Source organism: Solanum pennellii, chromosome 1, assembly GCF_001406875.1.
Source record: "Solanum pennellii chromosome 1, SPENNV200".
Taxonomy (NCBI): domain Eukaryota; kingdom Viridiplantae; phylum Streptophyta; class Magnoliopsida; order Solanales; family Solanaceae; genus Solanum; species Solanum pennellii.
In genome coordinates this window covers 76837465-76859394 of record NC_028637.1, presented here as the reverse complement: position 1 = coordinate 76859394, position 21930 = coordinate 76837465, and positions in this window count along the sequence as shown.

Here is a 21930-nt window from a genome sequence, read left to right as displayed (position 1 = left end):
CAAGATTAGCTCGACTCATTTGTGACTGTGTTCATTAATGATATTTTGATGTACTCCAAGAATGAAAATGAGCATGAGTGTCATTTGAGGTTGTCCTTTCAAGTCCTCAAGGAACACCAACTTTATGCCAAATTTAGAAAGTGTGCATTTTTGTTGAGGTCAGATGCTTTTCTGGGCCATGTTATCTCAGGTGAGGGTGTAGAGGTCGATCCAAAAGAAGACGGATGCACTTGGAAATTTAACTAGACCTTTGACTCCCATCAACATAAGAAGTTTCTTAGGTCTAGCTGGGTACTATAGAAGGTTTGTGAAAAAGGTTTTCAAGATTTGAAAGATAAGCTTACCTTTGCTCTGATGTTGACCTTGTCGTAGGGTAATGAAGGCTTTTTAGTGTATTTTGACGTTTCCCGAGTGGGATAGGGATGTGGCCTCATGCAACATGGCAAACTGATAGCTTATGCCTCTAGGCAACTCAAAGTTCATGAAAAGAGTTATTCAACTCATGACCTTGAATTAGAGGCCGTAGTCTTTTCCTTGAAATATGAAAACATTACTTGTATGGTGTTCATGATTATGTGTTTACTGACCACAAAAGTCTTCAATATGTGTTTACACAAAAGGAGTTGAATCTTTGACAGAGAAGATGGTTAGAACTTTTGAAGGATTATGACATGAGTGTCCTTTATTACCCCAGAAAGGTCAATGTGGTTGCGGATGCTTTGAGTCGTATGACCATGGGTAGTGTATCTCATGTGGAAGAAGATAAGAAAGAACTAGTGCAAGATGTTCATCGGTTGGCTCATTTGGGTGTGCGGTTAGAAAATTCTCTAAATGGTGGTTTCATGGTCCATCATAACTCTGAGTCATCATTAGTGGTTTAAGTAAAATCTAGGCAACATCTGGATCCTTTTTTGATTGAGTTGAATGATTCGGTACTTGGTAAGTTTAATGAGTCATTCTCATCGGGGGATGGTGTTCTTAGGTACCAAGAGAGATTATCTGTACTAGATGACGAGGATTTGAGAAATTTAATTCTAGAAGAAGCCCATGGTTCCCGTTATTCTATTTATTCGGGTGCGATGAAAATGTATCATGACCTTCGGGATGTCTATTGGTGGGATGGTTTAAGAAGGGAGGTAGCGGAATTTGTTGCTAAGTGTCCAATTTGCCAAAAATCCAAAGACGAGTATCTAAAACTGAGTGGTTTAACCCAAATCATGGATATTCCTACTTGGAAGTGGGAAGACATCAATATTGACTTTGTTGTTGGGTTACCTCGAATTCGGAGGCAAAATGATTCAATAAGGGTTATTGTGGATAGGTTGACCAAATTTTCCCACTTTATCCACGTTTAGTCTACATATACGACTGAAGAGTATTCAGGGATCTACATTAATGAGATTGTGAGTCTTCATGGGATTTCTTTGTCCATCATTTCTGATAGAGGTGCCCAATTCACTGCTTGTTCTTGGAATGCTTTTCAAAAGGGTTTAGGTACTCAAGTGAAACTTAGCACCGCTTTTCATCCTCACACAGATGGTCAAGCGGAACGTACCATACAAACCCGAGAAGATATTTTTAGAGCATGTGTTATTGATTTTAAGGGAAGTTGGGATGATCACCTACCATTGATTGAGTTCTCCTACAACAATAGTTACCATTCGAGCATCTCCTTGGCACCTTTTGAAGCTCGTTATGGTAGAATATGGATAATTTAAGATTAGTGAGTCTTCACTCCTTGGTTCTGAGATTATATATATGTTTTTAGAGAAAGCTCAGGTGATAAGGGATAGATTAAAGAGAGCCTAGAGCCAGCAAAAGTCTTATGCCGACAATAGGAGAAGAGGTCTTCAGTTTGATATAAGTTATCACGTCATTTCAAGATTTCACCTATGAAACGGGTGATGCAATTTGGTAAAAAGGGGAAGTTAAGTCCGTCGTATGTTGGTCCTTATGAGGTTTTACAATTGGTCAGAAGATTTGTATATGAGTTGAAACAGCCTAGTGAACTAGCTTCGGTTCATCTGGTGTTTCATGTTTCTATGATCATAGGTGACCCGGTGTCCATTGTACATATTGAAGGTTTAGGGGTGAATGAGAAACTCTCTTATGAAGAGGTTCTGGTTGAGATCCTTGATCCCCAACTCAAGAAGTTGAGGAACAAAGAGGTTGCCTCCGCAAAAGTCCTATGGAGGAACCATCTTGTTGAGGGTGAAACATGGTAGGCCGAAGCTGACATGAAGTCCCGCTAACCTCATCTTTTTACTCCTTGAGGTTAGACCTTATCCTTTATAATGAAAATAATGAATAAAATGAAATTGACTTGCTTTCTAAATAGGTGCATGTTTTTGTAGAAGTTGAACCATATTGAGTTTCAAGAAAATGCCTTCATACTCTACTTTTTGCACTTATATGGAATGTGTATGCATGTTGTCTTCTTGACATTTATTTGTATTGTTATTTTCTTGAAAAGAATGATAGAATGGTAACCCTTCATGTGTTTTGATCTCATGTTTGTGTTGAGAAGGTAGTTCCTCATTATGTGTTGTGAAATGTTGATCTCTTATATGTTGTGTATCATGAAATGATTTGCTATGTGTAATGTTGTGGTATGTGTTGAAAGGGGTAGTGAAGTGCTCGTATGAGCTGTGACTCTTTATGATTATATTTTTCTTGTTGTATGGTCTTCTAGTATTGAGTCTATCCTTACCCTCCAAGAGATTTTAGTGTCATTCGAGAACGAATGTTCCTAAGGGAGAGATAATGTTACACTCAAGAAGTTCCACGACTTAGACTAGAGCTTCTCCTATTAAATAATGGTTATTATGATGTATCCAGATATACATTAATGTACTAAACTAAACTAGAAAATGTTAGATCCAAAATGACAAAGAAAGATCTTGATGTCCGGAAACTAGCTAAATCAAACTAGTACACGTCCCTATATTTGGTGAAGGTTTGAGAGTGTCAAATGAAGTCCAAAAATTGTAAGAAGACTTTAAATAGGTAAAATATAGTACGAAGGATCCAAACGTCTAGTAATAACTCCCCAAAGACCACCCAAATGTCCTTGAGGAGGACCCATACATTGTCTAGCAAGCTGCCAAAGTAACTTGCAACACCCAATATATGGAAGCCCTTGCGCGTCGCGCAGCCAGTTCTGACTAGAAAAATATTGCCTCACGACGTGGGGACTTCACAAGGCTCACTTCCTCCACCCCAATTTTTTAAGAAAGAATTGATGTTGGCCCTGCGACGCTCAGCCACTTCCATGATTTGTCCGTGTCGTTTTTAAGTCAATTTTACTTCCCAAAAATACCTAATTAAGTGAAGGGTCTTTTGGGTAATTTAGGGGACGAGTTAATTTTGGTTTTCGGTTAGTTTTAAGACTTCTACACGAAATCCAAATCAGAATTACCAATTCCATCTCAACTCTCTCAAAACACTCTCTCTATTCAACCACCATTAAAGAACAAGAAAACTTGAGGAAGACGACAAAGTCTCCAAGGTTTTCATTCAAGATTCGTAGATTAATTCGTCAATAAGGTATGGTTTCTTCACTCTTGGTATTCCTTTTCTAAAGAGGTCCTTTTAAAGACTATTTCTAACAATTCAAATTCCTAAGCTTTTGACTCTACAAGTGGGTTTCCTTCCAAACTCAAAATTTTTGACTAATGATGATTAATTATGATTTTCTAAGGCTAATTACGTATGTGATGTTGAATAATTTATATGGTATTGTTGGTTTTCGTGTGGATCATGTTCTCTACCAAAATAATGGAATTCGATTATGTTATATCATTCACTTAGTGTCATGTAATGTTGGGATTGGAACTATCTCTTCAACGAACCCATAAATGAACTTTTCCCCTTAACCCTAACTATGAATCTGTCTTGTATATTACTAGAGTGGTTGGGATTGGTTATGTTATTGAGTATTTTACTATATTATTGGATGATTGTTACGAATTGAGTGTAAGTTCTTGATGAAAATTCTTGGAAGCAATAGGTAAGCCTTGTAAAGTCATGATTGCTCGATTATGTTGATATTGGCCTATAATTAATATTGTTATGCAATTTAAGTATGTATGATGTTTCTATTCTTATATGATGGCCTATGAATATGTTGAATGCCATATGATGGTAATGGAATGATAATGCAAGGTTGATTATGCTTTTCTTGTGTTCCTTACATAATATGACTGTGATATGTCAATTTCACTAATAAAGGATTATGATGAAAGGAAATTCTCATCTTCAACCTAATGAGCTAAAATCATGTTTATACAGGTAGTAAATCTCCTATGGCCTATGATATAAGTGATAATTAAAGATAACGTAAAGGCAATTGAAAAAGAGACTTCAGCTTAGAAGCTAGTGAACTAGATATGAGAGGTGTCCCTTCCCATGTTGTAAGGTAGGTTCACAATGACTCTCATGATATAGAGGATGCCATGTAATGTGGAACTATGGGTCTCTAATATATCTCCTAGTTCTTGAACTATGTTGCCTCCATAAGATACTAGCTATTGCATCCACCAAGAATGTTATGTTCATGTTTTGGTTCTACCTTGCCAAGTAGACCACCTTCTTTCGGTGTAGGGTGTCATGACACCGGATTCCAGGTTTAGCTCACATAGTCTAATGTCGGTTAAGGATATTGTTCCCTCAAATAAAACAATGAAATGCTTAAGTCAATGGGCATTGACTAGGAAGACTTGAGGAGTCTACTTAGTATTAGGTAAGGGTGTGGGACTCTACCTAGACATTGCACAAGTTGACTCTAAGAGAAGTCCTAGGAGATTGTTCCCATGTAACATGATAACATGAAATGTATAATGCTTAGGATATATAATATTATTCTTTTATAATGTTGCCTATGTTGATGAACAAGTTATTGGTCTATGTTGCTACGTGTGGTGATGACTACTTATGATATAAGTTGTATGAAGCAAATCATTACTTATGGTCTTCAATCTTGTTTACTTGTTTATGTGGGGTTATGGGGTTTCACATGATCATTACACTTGTAGTCTTCGGATGGGATTATTTGTATGTGTTTTGTATGTTATGTTGTTATGAACTATTGGACATGAAATGTTTATATGACTTTATGATAATGTGTCTTTGATTATGATCATGATTTACATTGTTGTGATTTTTATCTTGTAGATACTCTATTGTATGTGCATTAAAGGCTTTGAAATGACTTAGCATGGTTTATAAAAAAATGATCCTTTTCATGCATGTATTTAAATGTTTTATGTGCATAAACACATACTTAGTACATGTGACTTACTAAACCATATACTTTATATAACTACAGAAGTAGGGTTCGACCATTGAAGTTTAAGAAGGTCCATTGAAGAAGCTTTGAACCCTTTCTCAAAATGTTGGTAGGTCTTCATGTTCGGTAATAATCCATGAATATTGTAGTAGTTTATGAAATACTCTTCTATACCTTTTATTATTTAACTCTATTTTAGTAAGGCCTATATGGCATATTGACATTGAATTGGCTAAGTCCAAGATTCGTACTCTTTAGATGGTTTTTATGTGAGATAGTCTTTAGACTATCGTATGTATGTTGATCATGTTGCTAAAAGAGAAGCATAATTAAGCTTCAATATATGATAAGAGAGAAGTCTAAGTATACTTCACTTGGTATATGTAAACATTTTAAATTTTCGGCGATTTTTAACTAATGATATGTTATGTTGAGTCGTCTTCGAGGATGATGGTGCCAGTTACATATGGGGTGCTCTCCAGATGTGACACAAACCACCCAATCGGAGATCTACACCTCCTACCATAGAGTGCTTCAAATGGTTCCGTAGAAATACTCGAATGGTAGCTATTATTGTATCAAAATACTATCAATGGTAGGTGATCGTCCCAATTACCCTGAAGTCAATGACATAAGCCATTAACATATCTTCTATGGTTTGTATGGTATGCTCCGCTTGACCATCAGTTTGAGGATGAAAAGCAGTACTAACTTGATTACCTAGAAAAGACCTCCAAAAATAAGAAGTGAATTGGGCACCTCTATCCGAGATGACAGACAAAGGGATCCAATGAAAAATCACAATCTTATTAAAGTACAACGTAGCATATTCCTCCACCGAATAAGTAGATTTGACGGGGATAAAGCGGGTAGATTTCGTCAGTCTATAAATAATGACCCATATGGAATCATTTTGCGTATGTGTCCGAGACAAACCCAGTACGAAATTCATATCAATATCTTCCCACTTCCATGTAGGGACATCCATCACACTAGTTACACCTCCTAGTCTTTGATGCTCGGCCTTGACTTGTTGACAATTTAAACATTTAGCCACAAACTCCGCTATATCCCTCTTCAAACCGCCCCGCAAATTGACCTCTTGAAGATCATGATACTTTTTGGTGGCACCAGGATAAATGGAATATCGGGAACCATGAGCTTCTTCAAAAAAATTTCTTCTTACGTCATCAACATCCGGCACACACAATCTACCTTCGTATCTAAGTACTTTGTCACCCATTGGGAGAATGACTCATTGAACTTACTAAGAATCGATTGCTTCAATTCCATCAATAGAGGATCAATATGTTTCTTAGACTTCACCTCGACCACTAAAGATGATTCGGAATTATGATGAACCATAGAACCTCCATTTGGAAAATCTTCCAACCGAACACCCAACCGAGCCAATCTATGTACCTTTTTCACTAACTCTTTCTTATCATCAAGAACATGGTCTACACTACCCATTGACATTCGACTTAGAGTGTCCGCTACCACATTGACCTTTTGGGGTGGTAAAAAATATTTATGTCATAATCATCCAAATTTCCAACCACCTTCTTTGTCAGAGATTCAACTCCTTTTGAGTGAACACATATTGAAGACTTATTTAGTTCATAAACACATCCACATGGACACCATATAGGTAATGGCTCCATATATTCAAAGCAAACACTACGACCGCTAATTCAAGGTCATGAGTTGGATAGTTCTTCTCATGCACTTTGAGTTTTCTAGAGGCATATGCTATCACCTTACCATGTTGCATGAGCACACAACCCAAACCTATTCAGAAAGCATCACAATACACTACAAACCCTTTAGTACCCTCCGTTAGGCCAACACCAGAGCGCTGGTTAGCTTATATTTCAACTCTTGGAAACTTCTTTCACAAGATTCCGACCACTCAAACTTAACTTTCTTTTGGGTTAAGGTTGTCAAAGGAGAAACGGTAAATGCAAACCCATTAAGAAATATCCTATAATACCCCCCTAAACCCAAGAATTTCGATTATTCAGTTGGAGCCAAATGTCTTAGCTAATTCTTAACCGTTTCCATTTTCTTTTGATTGACCTCTATACCCTTATTTGAAACATGTGACCAAGGAAAGCAACCGATCTCAACCAAAATACACACTTACTATATTTATCAAAGAGTTGATGATCCTTTAGGACTTGCAATAGTACCCTCAAATGATTCATATGCTCATCCTCACTCTTAGAACATACCAAGATGTCAAGGTAATTTCAGAACACTCTATTCATAAGGTCTATGAAAATTGTCGGGGCATTATTTAGACCAAAAGACATGACTAGGAACTCATTATGACCATACCTAATTTGGAAAGTCGTTTTAGGAATATCTTCACGTCTCACCCTAAGTTGGTGATATCCTGATCTCAAATCAATTTTTTTAAAGTTACTCTCTCCTCGAAGTTGATAAAACAAGTCATCAATCCTAGGGAGAGGATAACTATTATTTAAAGTGACCTTATTTAGTTGTCGGTAATCAATACACATTCTAAAGGACTCATCCTTCTTTTTCAAAAGCAACACCGGAGCGCCCCATAGGAAATGCTTGGTTGTATATAACCCTTTTCAACCAAATCCTTCAGTTGAACCTTCAACTCTTTCAACTCGGTCGGAGCCATACGATAAGGAGGAATTGAAATTGATTTCGTATCCAGCAACAAATCTATGCAAAAATCTATTTCCCGTTGGAGAAGAATTCTGGGTAATTCATCGGGAAGACTTTCGGAAAGTCTTTCACTACGGGTACAAACTCAAAAAGAGGAGCTTGAGACTCTAGGTCCTTGAACTTCACAACATAATAGAGACATCCCTTAGATCTTACTAGCCTTTAGACACGAAATGATTCGACCTCTAGGGATTGGTTTCCCCCTTCCATTCTAAGACGGGTTCAATTGGAAATTGGAACTTAACTACCTTTGTCCTACAATCAATATAAGAAAAAACAATCATAAACCAATCCATCCTTAATATGACATAAAAATCCAACATATCAAGTTCTACCAATCGACCAAAGTAACTCTATTGGACAATGATATAGGGCAACTCCTAAAGACTTCTAGCCACAACGGATTCACCCACCAGGGTATTAACCAAGAAAGATTAAATTAACATATCGGGTAACGCATTAAACTTCACAAACACTAAGGAAGTTATAAAATATAAGGTGATACCGAGATCTAGTAAACATATACATTAATGGAAAACACTTGTATCATACCAGTGACAACAACGGGAGAATCCTCTTGATCATACCTAGAGCGGAGAGCATAGAAGCGGTTATTCTTAGGATCATCGTAACTACGTCCACTAGCTTGTTGTTGATTACTCTGCCTTTCCTTAGCCTTAAGCACGAGACAATCTTTCACTTTATGGACACTCTTTCCACAACCAAAGCAATTATCCCTTCAAACTTGACATTCACCAATATGTTTCTTACCACATTTGGTACAAGTATGTTTCTCACTTGGTGATTTCCACCTCTCTCTCCTTGGGACCTAGGGTCAGACACCCTATCCTTGCTACCCTTGGGGAATTTAGAAGGAACGTGGTTGGAGAACCTATTCTTGAACTTAGGATTGTCTTGTATTTCCCACTTACCCTTAGAAGTACCTCCTTCATAAAACTTTGTCCTCTTAGCATCCCTATTCTTCCTCTTAAGCCTACTCTCCTCGAATTGTTGAGCATGCACTATAAAATGAATAATATCCATGTTTTTATGAAGCATCGCTAAATGACAGTCTTCCACAAGATTAGCGGACACACCCATCACAAAACGGTTCATTTCATCTCTAGGATTGGACACCAAAGAAGAGGCATACTTAGACAACTTAGTAAATTTCAAACAGTATTCTAGAACACTCCTACCTCCTTAACGAAGGTTGATAAACTCTTCCACTTTTGCCTCTCCTTTCTCCCTTGGAAATAACCTATCAAGAAATTCCCTCCTAAGTACATCCCAACTTATGGGACCCGCTCTCAAAGCCCTATTATACCTCCATATAGTCTACCAAGTTTGAGCCACATCCTTGAGTTGATAAGCGGCTAGCTTGACCTTCTCATTTGAACTGACTCCCATAGCATACAAGATCTTTATACCTCAACCAAAAAATTTGGGGCTCTTCATTCACCTTACACCCAAAGAACATTGGAGGATTCATCCTAGTGAAGTCCTTCAAGCGAGAAGCCATGGTACAAGCATTTTGGTTCATACGGGATCCAACTTCCCAATTTGCTTGAGATGCCACTACTTGAGCTTGAGTATATACGGCTTAATCTTGGGTAGTCAGGGCTTGATACTAGTTGATGAAAGTCGTCCTTATCTCTCCATCTGCCGTAGCCGGTGATTGATCGGAGATTGGTCACCTTGAAAAGCTTGTTCTTGATGAGGAGCTTGGTTGTCTTGGGAAGGAACTCCCGCATTAGCAATCTCCTCTTCAACTCTTCTTGAATCTTCCCTTCTAGTAGTCATAGCCTATAACCACAAGAAACGGGTTAGAAGAAAAGGAAACATAAAGTCAAGACTCTAGAGTCACCACTTTAAGAATATCAAAGAGGTGAGAATTTCCTAAGCATCACATAGCCTCTCATTTATAAGTGTGGCGCGCTTCACAATTGTGAACAAGATTCTACATAGACATTGTTTAGTGAGACATCAATTATAATATTACTGAAACTCATGCTCTGATACAAAGTTTGTCACAACCAGGGAGCACCCCCTAGACATAACAGGTGTCTTCGTCCTTGAAGAGTTCTTAGACTAGCCCTTAGCATACATCATTGCAAATCATAGGTAAACAAAATGCGGAAAATTTAAAAAATTTACATAATGAAGTATACTTAGACTTCTCGTTTATCATATATATGAAGTTTACATAGACTTCTCAATTATGAAGTTTAAATAGACTTCTCAATAGAATCATATTCCATTCATATAAAGTAGTCTAATATTTACCTCTCATATAACCATCTATCATAGAAATATAAGATTTGGGCAATAGCCCTTACACTATTACAATGTGTCTCATATAGTATTACAACAAAGTCTTAAAGATAAGGAAAGAACAATTGTCTTAGACATAGTCAATACTGATAAATCTAGAAAGGTGGTATCATCCTCGGACTTGAGGACTCACCAAAAACTTGGGGAACAAATCCATGTCTTCCTTGAAATTGGCCTTGAACTTTCCAATGGCCCTAACCTACATAATTGTATAAATAGAGAGAATATGGGTTAGTACAAACCACATGTACTAAGTATTGAAACATATGCAATTAAAACCATTGAAATCATGCACAAAGAGATATTTTGTTCAAAACCATGCTAAGTCACCTTGAAAGCATTTATGCACACATAAGAGCATACACAGGTCATTAGTCACAATAACATTAATACATGTTCATATCCATATAAAACAATAGCATCATCATAAAGTCATTACAACAATTCATGTTCTAGAGTTCATATCATCAAAGCATACAAGAAATCTACAATCCCAATCTAAGACAAGTAGTGCAATGCTCATGTGAAGCCCCATAACCCCGCAAAATCAAGTAACTAGGAAAGACACCATAAGTAATGTCCATACTTCATATAGAATCATATCATGCATAGTCATCATCATACATAACAACTTAGGCCAATATCATGTTCATCAAATGAAGTCAACATCATGTAAGATGAACATCATGTGAAGTCAGCACTATACATTTCATTCATAGCGTAAGTACATAAGAACATCCTCCTAGGAATCCTCTCTAGGTCAACTTCTGTAGTGCATAGGTAAATTATCATATCCTTACCAACACTAAGTAGAACACCTTAAGTCACCCTACTTAGTTTCTATATTTATTACTTTTGTTCATTCATTTTACTTTCGATAACATTTGCCTTAACAAAAAAATAGACCATGAAAGCTAAACATAGAATCCGATGTCATGAAACCTTACACCGAAAGAAGGTGCTCTACTTGCCAAGGTAGAAGCAAACATGAATATAGCATTCTAGGTGGATCCACTAGATACTTTTCCTATGGGGGAACATCGTTAAAGTACTAGGAGATTAGTATTAGAAACCCTCTTTATGAACATTCGCATTGTAGTCTCCATCTCATGAGAACCATTGTGAACCTACCTTCCCTCATTGGGAAGGAACACCTCTCATGTCTAGTTTGCTCAGTGCTAAGCTAAAGTCTATTTTTGAAATATCTTTAAGCCATCCTTAACAGTAGTTTACAATATATGTCTTAGGGACTAACCCCTCGTATAATCATGATCATATATCTTTAGGTATATAATGAGAACTTCCATTCATCACAACCCATCATCTAGTAAGATCATCATATCATAGTAATATTATAATAAGATAAACAAGAGACCCACTTTCAACCTCGAATGATCATACCCCTATTAAGATATCACATTCACATATTCATAGCATGCCATCATATTCATCATACAATCATATTCCTATTCGATTTACATAATCATACTTCAATTGAACATCATCACCAAGAATAGACCAACATAATTGAAGTAGAGAAATCATAATCTTGAAAGTCTTACCAATGGCTTCAAAGAATCTCCTTAAATATCTTACCCTCAATTTCTCCACATTCATCTAAAAATTAAATCATCGTCATCATATAATTGTAAATTAAGCAAAAACATATCCAATTCCAACGTCCCTAATCATCTATAAGCCTAATTCATACATAGGGTTAAGAAAAATGGGTCATTTATGGATCTTTAATAGAAACTAGGTCAAAGACTAATAAACTACAAAAACCCTCCATTGAACAGTAATAATCTATCAATACTATTCAATTTAATACAACATAAACCAATTGGAAAGATAACTCGCGAAATTGGATGAAAACAATAGTATTAGACATCTTTTGAAACCAAATTCTTAAAAACATCTAGGGGAAATGAGTCCCAAGAGTGAATAGCTTCCATACCTTAACAATACTTCAAGAATTATGGAATAAAAATTAATGTCTAAGCTCTAATAAATCTTGAACCTTGGTCTTCAATGGGGTTCTTTGGTTAGTGAGAGTAAGTAGAGAGAAGTGAGAGTGATTTGGTTTTGGGGAATTATGAGGTGTTATGTTATTTTAATGAATTAGGGGGCATATATAGTTCTTAATTACCTAATTAAAACCGTGACTAACCATTAAATAATTAATTCACCTTACTTAAACTAAAATTGGACAGTGAAAAGAGTCTCAAACAACGAGACCCCATCGATGCCTCGTCAATCCAATTACAGACCGTACTGGTCAAACGTGATTTGGATAAAAGGCTGGTTATTTGGGGAATTTTGTGAATCCTCTAAGTTTCAATTAATGAGCCCCAACTATGGATCTTCATTCAAACGATGACTCATCCTTTTGTCTAATGGTTGCAAACTGCCAATTGACAGTTTTGAGGGTCAGTGTTTGGGTCATCCTCAAAAACCCTTAGGGTGTTCCTTGGGGATTCGTATCAAGAAGTTTCGACCATACACACATTATAACATGTATTCTAAACCTTTTTACCAAATTTGACTTAATTCCGACTCTTAAAACCCTTTGAAACACCAGAAGGCACACTAGAATATTTTAACAAATCTCCGGACATCATGGTGGTTTCTTGACGTTTTGACTCTAACACTTTCGAATTGAGTTTATTACCTTTTTTTAAATTTGTAAACATATTTTTAAGTCTTAGTTTATCAAGTGAGTCTCAAGACTATGTCATGGAATTTCCGGAGTGTTACACCAAGGACATGATTAGTGTGTGTGGTAGTATGGGATGTCATACATGCATTGCACAAGTATGGTTTCAGGTTTTTTAGTATGATAGTGATATTATCACATAAAAACCTAAGTCTTGACTATGAATGTGGATTATGCCCATGAATGAGCAAAAAGGGTTACTTAGATTTGATGGTATTATGGGATGCTATCCTTGCCTTGTAGAAGTATATTAAGAGGTGTCTTGGAAAGTAGTTCTCTTGTAATATGAAAGACTTAAGGTCGAAGTATGTACCCACGGAAGTTTATGTAATGACTATGCCATGAACATGATGTTGTTCTCATGATAATTTACTATGTCTCATGTTGACTAATGATTATATGATGCTAATGTTGGAGATTATGCTTATGACATGTTAGCTCTTCTGCTTATATCTTATGTTGACTAACCATTTTCAGATGTTCTAATGATGTTGTGCTAGATTTCATACTTGCTACATTTTGCACTAACGCATATTGCCTATATTTGAATGAAATGTAGGGTTTTGGAGATTGAGTTCCTTTGGAGGATAGATTTCTAGAAGTTGCAAGAAGAATTGAAGATTTAGTGAGTCCTCATAGCTTGGAGGACAAACACATTATTCCTCTTATGTCATTTATTATTCTTTTAGACTATTGCGTGGGTTGTGCCCCAAGAGTTTATCATAAAAGTTGTATTAGATGGTTTCAGACAAAGAATAGAAAGATTTCCGCTTGCTTTTTATAAAATGACTTCGATTGTAAAAGTTTTTAATGTTTCCATACTTTTCCATTATCTTATGTTATGATTATGTTAAGGGCCCCTTGGGGTCAAGTACCGCATGTTACGTATAGGGGATACCCCTGGGGCGTGGCAATCAAACTGAGATAGTGAGTTAAATTAAGAGCTTCAAAATGCTATTTTACAACACACCTTTAATCCATGACACTCATAAAATACCCGTTCATGATAAGATTAGTTTTGGGAGTTCTACTTGCCCGAATTTAATTCTATGAAGTCGTACGAGTTCCTTAACGTCTTAGATATCAACTCACATTATGAAATTCTTAATCAGGTATCTCATTCATTACAAGATTTTCCTGGACCTCACTGACTTCGATTTCATCCAAATCTGGACTAAGTTAGGAAATTCGAGGTTACTACAAAAAGTTTTTTTTAACCCATTGACTTTTCCATAACAACAGAATAAGGTTCTTATAATAGATAACAATTTACCCATCTCTTATATCCGAGTGACAAACTAGGAAAAATTGGCTAAAGTAAGGGTAGAGTAGTATTTGAATTTTTGAATAGTGGGGGATACTTATCTTGCAGGTCATTCTCGATTTCCCTAGTTGTTTCCTCAACCAAATGATACTCCCATATAACTTTCATAGACCTTATCTCATGGGTCTTTAGCTTCCTTACATTGCTATCATGAATCACAACCGTTCTTCCTCATACTAAAGGTCTTGGTTTAATAAAACCGAGTATCGCTTTATGATGTAACTTTCGGCCCAGACCAACCAATTGGATACCTACACATCCTCCCGTACAATGCCTCAATGAAGTCATCTCAATACTCGAGGGATAATTATTGTTTTTTATAGACTTAACTAGCAACAAAAGTGATTTCCAACAACCACCAAAGTTGATCGTACCCATGTCTGCAACATGTTATCAAGGACCTCGACACAATCATCAGCACAAATGCTATATCACATAAGTATAATAAAATTCTAATTTAATCCTTGCTACAATTAGAAGTCAACCTTAACCAACCAAGACACACTTATAATATCAAAACAATAGAATTCCTTATCAATATCTCCATTGCACAATATAAATTTTCATGACTCTAATTTATAAGAATTTGATCTTTAGACATCAGATACTCGTCGAAGAATATGTTTAAACATGAAAGCCTCTAACAACACTATTGAATTCTAGATTTATCACTTATGATTGTAGATTACCCCTAAGAATAGTAGAATTGAACCCAATGATCCCCACATTCAACCACACAAAATCAATACGTTACCTCGACGACTAGATGAATATTGAGAGTATCAAATAACTATGATTACAGAAGGTAGCTTATATATGAATTCTCGTAATCAAGATGGTCCATGTCGAACCACTAAAATACTTTAACAACTCCAAGAAGACACATCATACGTCCTATAAAATAACAAAATATTCCCTATTATCCCTGTCAACGAAGACAATATAATGGGATCAATACGCGTGATCCACCACTAGGGATCCACCCAAAAAGTGAAAACACATGTGATCATATCTAGGGAATCATACTCACAATCATAAACAAAATGAAATCACATAAGAATTTAAGGAATCAAGTATTGAATGACACCGAAGTTTTTCCTCTGAAGATTCGATACTAGTCATTTCCAATCAGTTGAATCCACATACTCTTCTCATCATATCCATTGAAGTCCACACTCTCAATACTAACAAGCATTATGAAGACTCCGACCATTTACCGTACTCTAAACCAACAATTTCAAACAAAAACCTTTCTTAGATACTTTCACAATCAAATGTGATAAAATTTATGACTCAAAACAAGTATACATCCTTCTAGAGGTTCAATACCTGTACAAATGATCATTTCTCACCTTACAAGTTCATACCTTGAAAAAATATATCACCATGAATTTATACTTACAATGAAAATTTTTAATTGTAAATTCAATCGTATAACACAATCCCCTTATCTATCAACACTAGCTTATACATTAATTTATACCTTGAAGATTTTTATGAATTCATGGAACTTCATTATGATTGATCACATTTCCATATATCATACAATATCTTTTTCTAACAATTCGATCGTACTAATTAGTAAACTCAAAAACAAAATAAAGCACTTATCATCACACTCGAGCTAGTGTCTATAATCTCTTTTCTCACGTTTTTTTCAATAGCTTTTATCCAATATTATGGACCCATGACAGTATTACCATAGCCACAATAAAAGATCTAGTGTCCGTAACCTCTATTCAAGTGGTATCCCACCATCTCTTAAAAGTTTTCATACAACCGCGTTATTCACCAAATATTAGAAAATCACGACCTTGGATACTCATAAGTCAAAAGTACTATTAAAAATTTACATAGCCAACAATCTTATTATATCATTGGAATCCATCACAATCCATCACGAACCCTTATTACCATTATGCTAAGTTAGCCCTGGATATTACTACGAAGTCCACCTTCTCATTGACCTGATAGCTCAAACTCAAGTGTACCCATCGAATTCAAAGGACTAATCAAAATTTTATGCACTTTCTTACTAGGATCTTTAATTTCCTTCTCCCGTGTATACTCAATGGGACTTAATTTATCTATAATTTTGTCATTCCGGTATAAATCCACTTCTTTGTGGCTTAAAATAAAATCACTAGTCCTTATACTACAATCATTCTTCTAAACAAACAAAATATGAGAACCCCACGGTGAAGCACTACGATGGATGAAACCTTTATCAAGAAGTTTCTATATTTGAGCCTTAATCTCTCAGTTCTACCAGAGCCATGTGAGAAGGGGCAATGGGGATGGGGCGAGTGCTAGGTTCCAAGTCAATATGGAATCTATATCTCCACCCAGAGGCATACCAGTCAAATCAATAGAAAACACTTTTCTAAATTCAGATACCACAGGAGTATACTCATAGAGTTATTCTCGACCTAAATATCCCAAATATTACCTTAATGAGCCAAAAACCCTACCCCACAAATTTCCTAGCCCGAAAGAAAGATATGATCTTAGTTGGCCTAGGCTTGTACACCCCTTCAAACTTTAACTTTTCCCTACTAGGGATCTCTGGGAGTTACCAACTTAGAATAAAATTAAGCCCGGTATAATATGAGTACAACCAATTCTTGACGAAGATTATATCAAGTCTTTCATATCTAGCATAACAAATAAACCCAAACCTGAAAATCTACTGACACGCAAGACAACCACGATACACACGGGTGACTATGACAGTCCCTACAACTAGGCTGGAAACATGGATGGGGTATCAAGTACATTACAATCCGCATCAAATCTCAATATAAACTAAAATGACACATATGTACAAGTACAAAATTGGATTCAAACAAAGAGTAATCATCTGGTAAGAATGAATAATAGTACACATGATCACTGTATCTGACACCTCAACCTTGGTCTTGCCCGAAAAGGCATAAAATTGAGCCTTGTCATCTCAACGGGCAACCTCCTTGCCTGGTTGCACTACTCCTTTACCTGCACTACCATTTCTATGGCCTCAACGACCTTTCTAATTTCCTCCTCATATGCCCAGGTTCTCCAAAATTATAACACTTAATAACTTAAAAAAGTAAGAATTGTTTCTATTGTAGTAGTTGTATCATTTATCTCTTTGATATATAATCAATCAAGGAAATCACAGTATATTCTAACCTCAATTGGCAATAACTTAATTTCATTATTCGCTAAACAAGCCATACATGTTACGAAAACAATACTAAATGCATTTTCCAAAGTAATGGTGTTATTATCTAGCCGTCCCTTACCAAAAATTCTTCATTGATATCAACTATAAACTTGAGCCTGCAAATTTGACCTTAATCCCCTCACAAGTGACGATAGTAGCTAGAAATTTTAGTCGCATAAAAAGGTCGGACCCGATTCTTGACTACTTCAAGCTTTTGGGGATCTACCATTAACCCTTCCCTTGAAACTACATACCCTAAAAAGACAACCTAAGTTAACAAAAATTAACATTTTTGCTTCCCAAGAACACCCTGAATAGTATGAGGATGATCGGCATGCTCTTTCTCACTTTTAAAAATTACACAAAATGACTTCAATAAATACCATAACAAAACGAATCAATAAATGGTTTCACCACACCATTCATCAAATTTACGAAAGTTACAGGCGCATTTGTCAACCCAAACCACATAACTAGAAACGCATAGTGCCTATAACATGTCCTATTTGTCATTTTTGGCATATCCTAAATCCTAATAATTTATTGATGATAACCAAACCTTAGATTAATCTTAGAGAAAACAGATGCACCCTGCAAGTGTTCAAAAGATTATTTGTATGAGGCAGTAGATACTTTTTTTGAAAGGTTAACCTATTCAACTGTCGGTAATCTATGCACATCCTTTTTTGCTAGTGATTGTGTTACACTTTCATTTCTCTAGTTCGGACAATAGATTACCAATTTAAATCACGGATACGAATTGGATTCAAGTCATAAAATAAAGGAGTAGAAACAAGTGAGTTTTGCCTAAAATTATATAGCCTCTCGAAGAAAAGTATGGATGTCTTCATACCTTTTGTAATACTACTAAACTTATTTTGATAAAAAAAAAGTTTCACGACCCATACCGTCGTGATTGGCAATATAACGAACCTTCAAGTAAATTAGTGAAACTAGATCCTAACAACCTTGTGTTACGTTTGTAATAAGGGTTCTTGTTGTGTAATGTTGTCAAGAGATAAGAAGTTTAGTGAGTCAACATGAAGGTACGTTCTAGACTCCGTGTTGAAAGAGTTTTGTATGTTGGTAAAGGGTACTAAGGCTTCTGACAAGACTAGGAAGGGAAGGCCTAAGCCAAAGGCCAAGGCTTCCAACCTTGGCTAAAAACTTTCCCAAGGCTTCAAGGACCCCTTCACCGTAGTAACCTTGACTACGGTCTATAGAAGTGACCATGAAGGTCACTTTGTTGAATGTGAGCCAAGGCTCGTTTGCCAAGCTACTGCCCTAAACTTCACGACCACACAACAGTCAATGGTCTTTACTACATACCGTAGCGTTGGCCGTGAATATGCCTTTGCATTTTTAGGATTGGGAAGGCAAAGTATATCACTTCCCACAGAACCATGGGCATCACCATGGGTCGTGGTCCCTTTTCATAAGCCGTAGAGTTGGCCATGGTGCCTAACGGGGATGTCTCATTTAGGGGGGTTATAAGTAAATTAGTTTGAAGGTATTACTATGTGGGGTTGATTTTAAATGGTTTATATCATATATAAAATACTTTCAGGTTTTAAAAAACTTCTTTTACTCCTATTTTCAAAAAAACAAATTAAAACCCCAAAGTCCTTTTTCTCTATGTATTTCTCTCAAACTTAAGGAAGAAGAAGAAGTGGGAGCTAGGGTTTGGATTCTAGGTGCTTTCTTCTTCGAATTTGTTTGGGAATATTAAGAAAGTTATGGTAATCCTTCATCAAGAATTGTCTTTCACCCTAGAGTCAACTTCAAAATAAGTTTTTCAAAGCTTTCCATTTTATGGAAAACTAGGGTTTCACTCGATCTCATGGTTTCTTTCACCAAATGGTTTCAAAAAGGTTCCTACTGGCATATTATGGTTATGTTAGTGTTAAATTGACGATTTAAGATGAAATTACTCTATGAACCTGATATACCGTGGTTTCACGATATTTTTAATGCTTTTTTCTTAAGTTTAGTGTGTGTCCAAAAACCTTTTTGTATTGATTTTCATGTAAGTTTCTCTTTATTTGAAGGAAATTTGTCCAAAGACGAACGCGGAAGTTTTTGAGCGAGAAATGCAGAAGAGACCACCTACGGAGCTTATGACGGTCCATCGAGCTTGTGACGGTCCGTAGGTGGCATCGTAGTGAAGCTGCTGAAGAAAGATGGGGAAGTCTGACCCAAGTGTGGGATTACGGAAGTCCATAATGGACCTTCATAGACACGACGGTCTGTCCTGCTGGTTCGTTGTGATGATTAGAGAGTTGTCCCAGTACCCAAATTCCTAGAAGTTGATGTATTATGGAACGGAGACCCTCGATGGACCGTCGTGCTTGGAACGGTACGTCATACCTGTTCGTCGAGGGTAATAAAGAGAGCAGCAGAAGAATTTGTGAAGTATGGGACGATGGAGGCCTTGACGGCCCATCATAACCACGACGGTCCGTCACGAGGTCCGTCGACCCAGCCGCATTTTGACAGATTTTTTTCAGTAATTAGAGTCCTTCTTTTATTAGGTTTTTTTTTATAAATAGTTCGAAAAACCTCATTTTTGGGGTTAGACTCTTTTAGATTAGACTCTTTGTTAGTAGACTCTTTGATATTAGACTTTTTGATTGTTAGACTTTTGGAGAATCTTTAGTTCTCTTGTTCAAGTATTGACGGATTAATTTCAGTAATTGATACACTTTTTCTGGAATTGATTGTTGGTGCGTTTGTTGATTAATCAAGTGAACTTCTGGATTTTATTCTTTCTCAATAAAGTAAGTGCATGAATTTTTATATTTCATATATGAATATTGTGATTATGACTATGGGTAAGTAAACTCCATAACTAGGGTTGTGGGAACCATGGGTGAATAATGAGGTAAAATCTAACTAAAATAATAATTCTAGAATACTTTCTTGCATGCATTGATAATTCTTTCGTTTAGAAATCTTTTTAACGGATGGCCAAAGTTAGAATTCGCCTTAATGCTACTTGCCGCACAAAGGAGGTAGATAATAGGAAAAGAATTATCAACATAGATTTAGTGTATACTATCTAATAGGATAGTGTTGATTGGTACGAGGTAATAACTTAGTCAAATATCGAATACAATGATTAATATGAGGTAAAGGTAAGGGTTAGTATATCAACACACATAGCCGGACCAAGGTGCGGAGTGAAATTATATAGATGTCGGACCAAGGATTTAGAAATACATAACTTATCACTTGCATGCAAGATACTAGGAAAGAATTGTTATAGTTAGAACTATCAAGTTTGGAACATGTAGGGAACACTTAAACCCTAGTTACTTTTATTAATTGATTAAACTCCAAGATTTGAATCTGTTAGTTGTTTACTTTAATCTAGTTAATTATTTTCATTAATTAGAAATAAAAATCCCCCCTTTACTGTCTTTTGTTTTCTAAGGAAATAATTGACTAAATAATAGTAATAATAGAATAAAGTTAAGTCTGAACTATTTTCCTCGTGGGAACGATCCCAACCTCATTAATTGGGTTCTTTACTTGGTACGACCGTTTTACTTCTTATTTGAGAAGTAAGTTTGAGCGTTATCAAATTTTGGCGCCGCTGCCGGGAAAAGTAGCTTTTAGATGAACTTAAACTTATTACTAAAGTTTAGTCAATATTTTCTTGATTTTGCTTTTCTATTGTTCTTTATTCTTGCATAACTATCTTCCTTGTATGCCAAATACAAGGAGAGGAAGAGAACTCTTGTTTCCCTATGATCACGAATTAGAGCGTACACTACGCAATATGAATCGAAACTTGGGTATTAACGATGATGATGCAAACTAGAACAGCCTAGCTCCTGTTGATGTTCATGGTCAGTTATTACTCGATAATCCAGGTCAAAATCACAAAGGGGACAATATCCCACTCCACGCCCTCCAGAATTCTACAAAGGTTATGATAATATTACAGACTCGGATGGGCCACTTGTCTTGACCCCTCTACCACAAGGCCACACCTTTGTGGTAACTAGTAGTCTGATGCAAATGCTCACTGCTAGAGGTTTGTTTTCAGGGCTACCTTTTAAGGACCCACATGCCCATATAGCTAAGGTAAGGGCAGTGAATAAAAGTTTTGTAGGAAGGACTGATTTTGATTTTGATGTAATAGGGTAAGAGTATTTCCTCTCTCAATGACGGGAGAGGCTGCTATTTGGTTCACTGAGCTCCCTTATAACTCAATTTTCACTTGGAACCAACTAAGGGACGTTTTCTTAGCACGTTACTACCCGGTCTCCAAGAAACTAAACCACAAAGACAGAGTGAACAACTTTGTTTCACTACCAGGAGAGTCAGTTCTTGGGATAGATTCACCTCATTTTTGA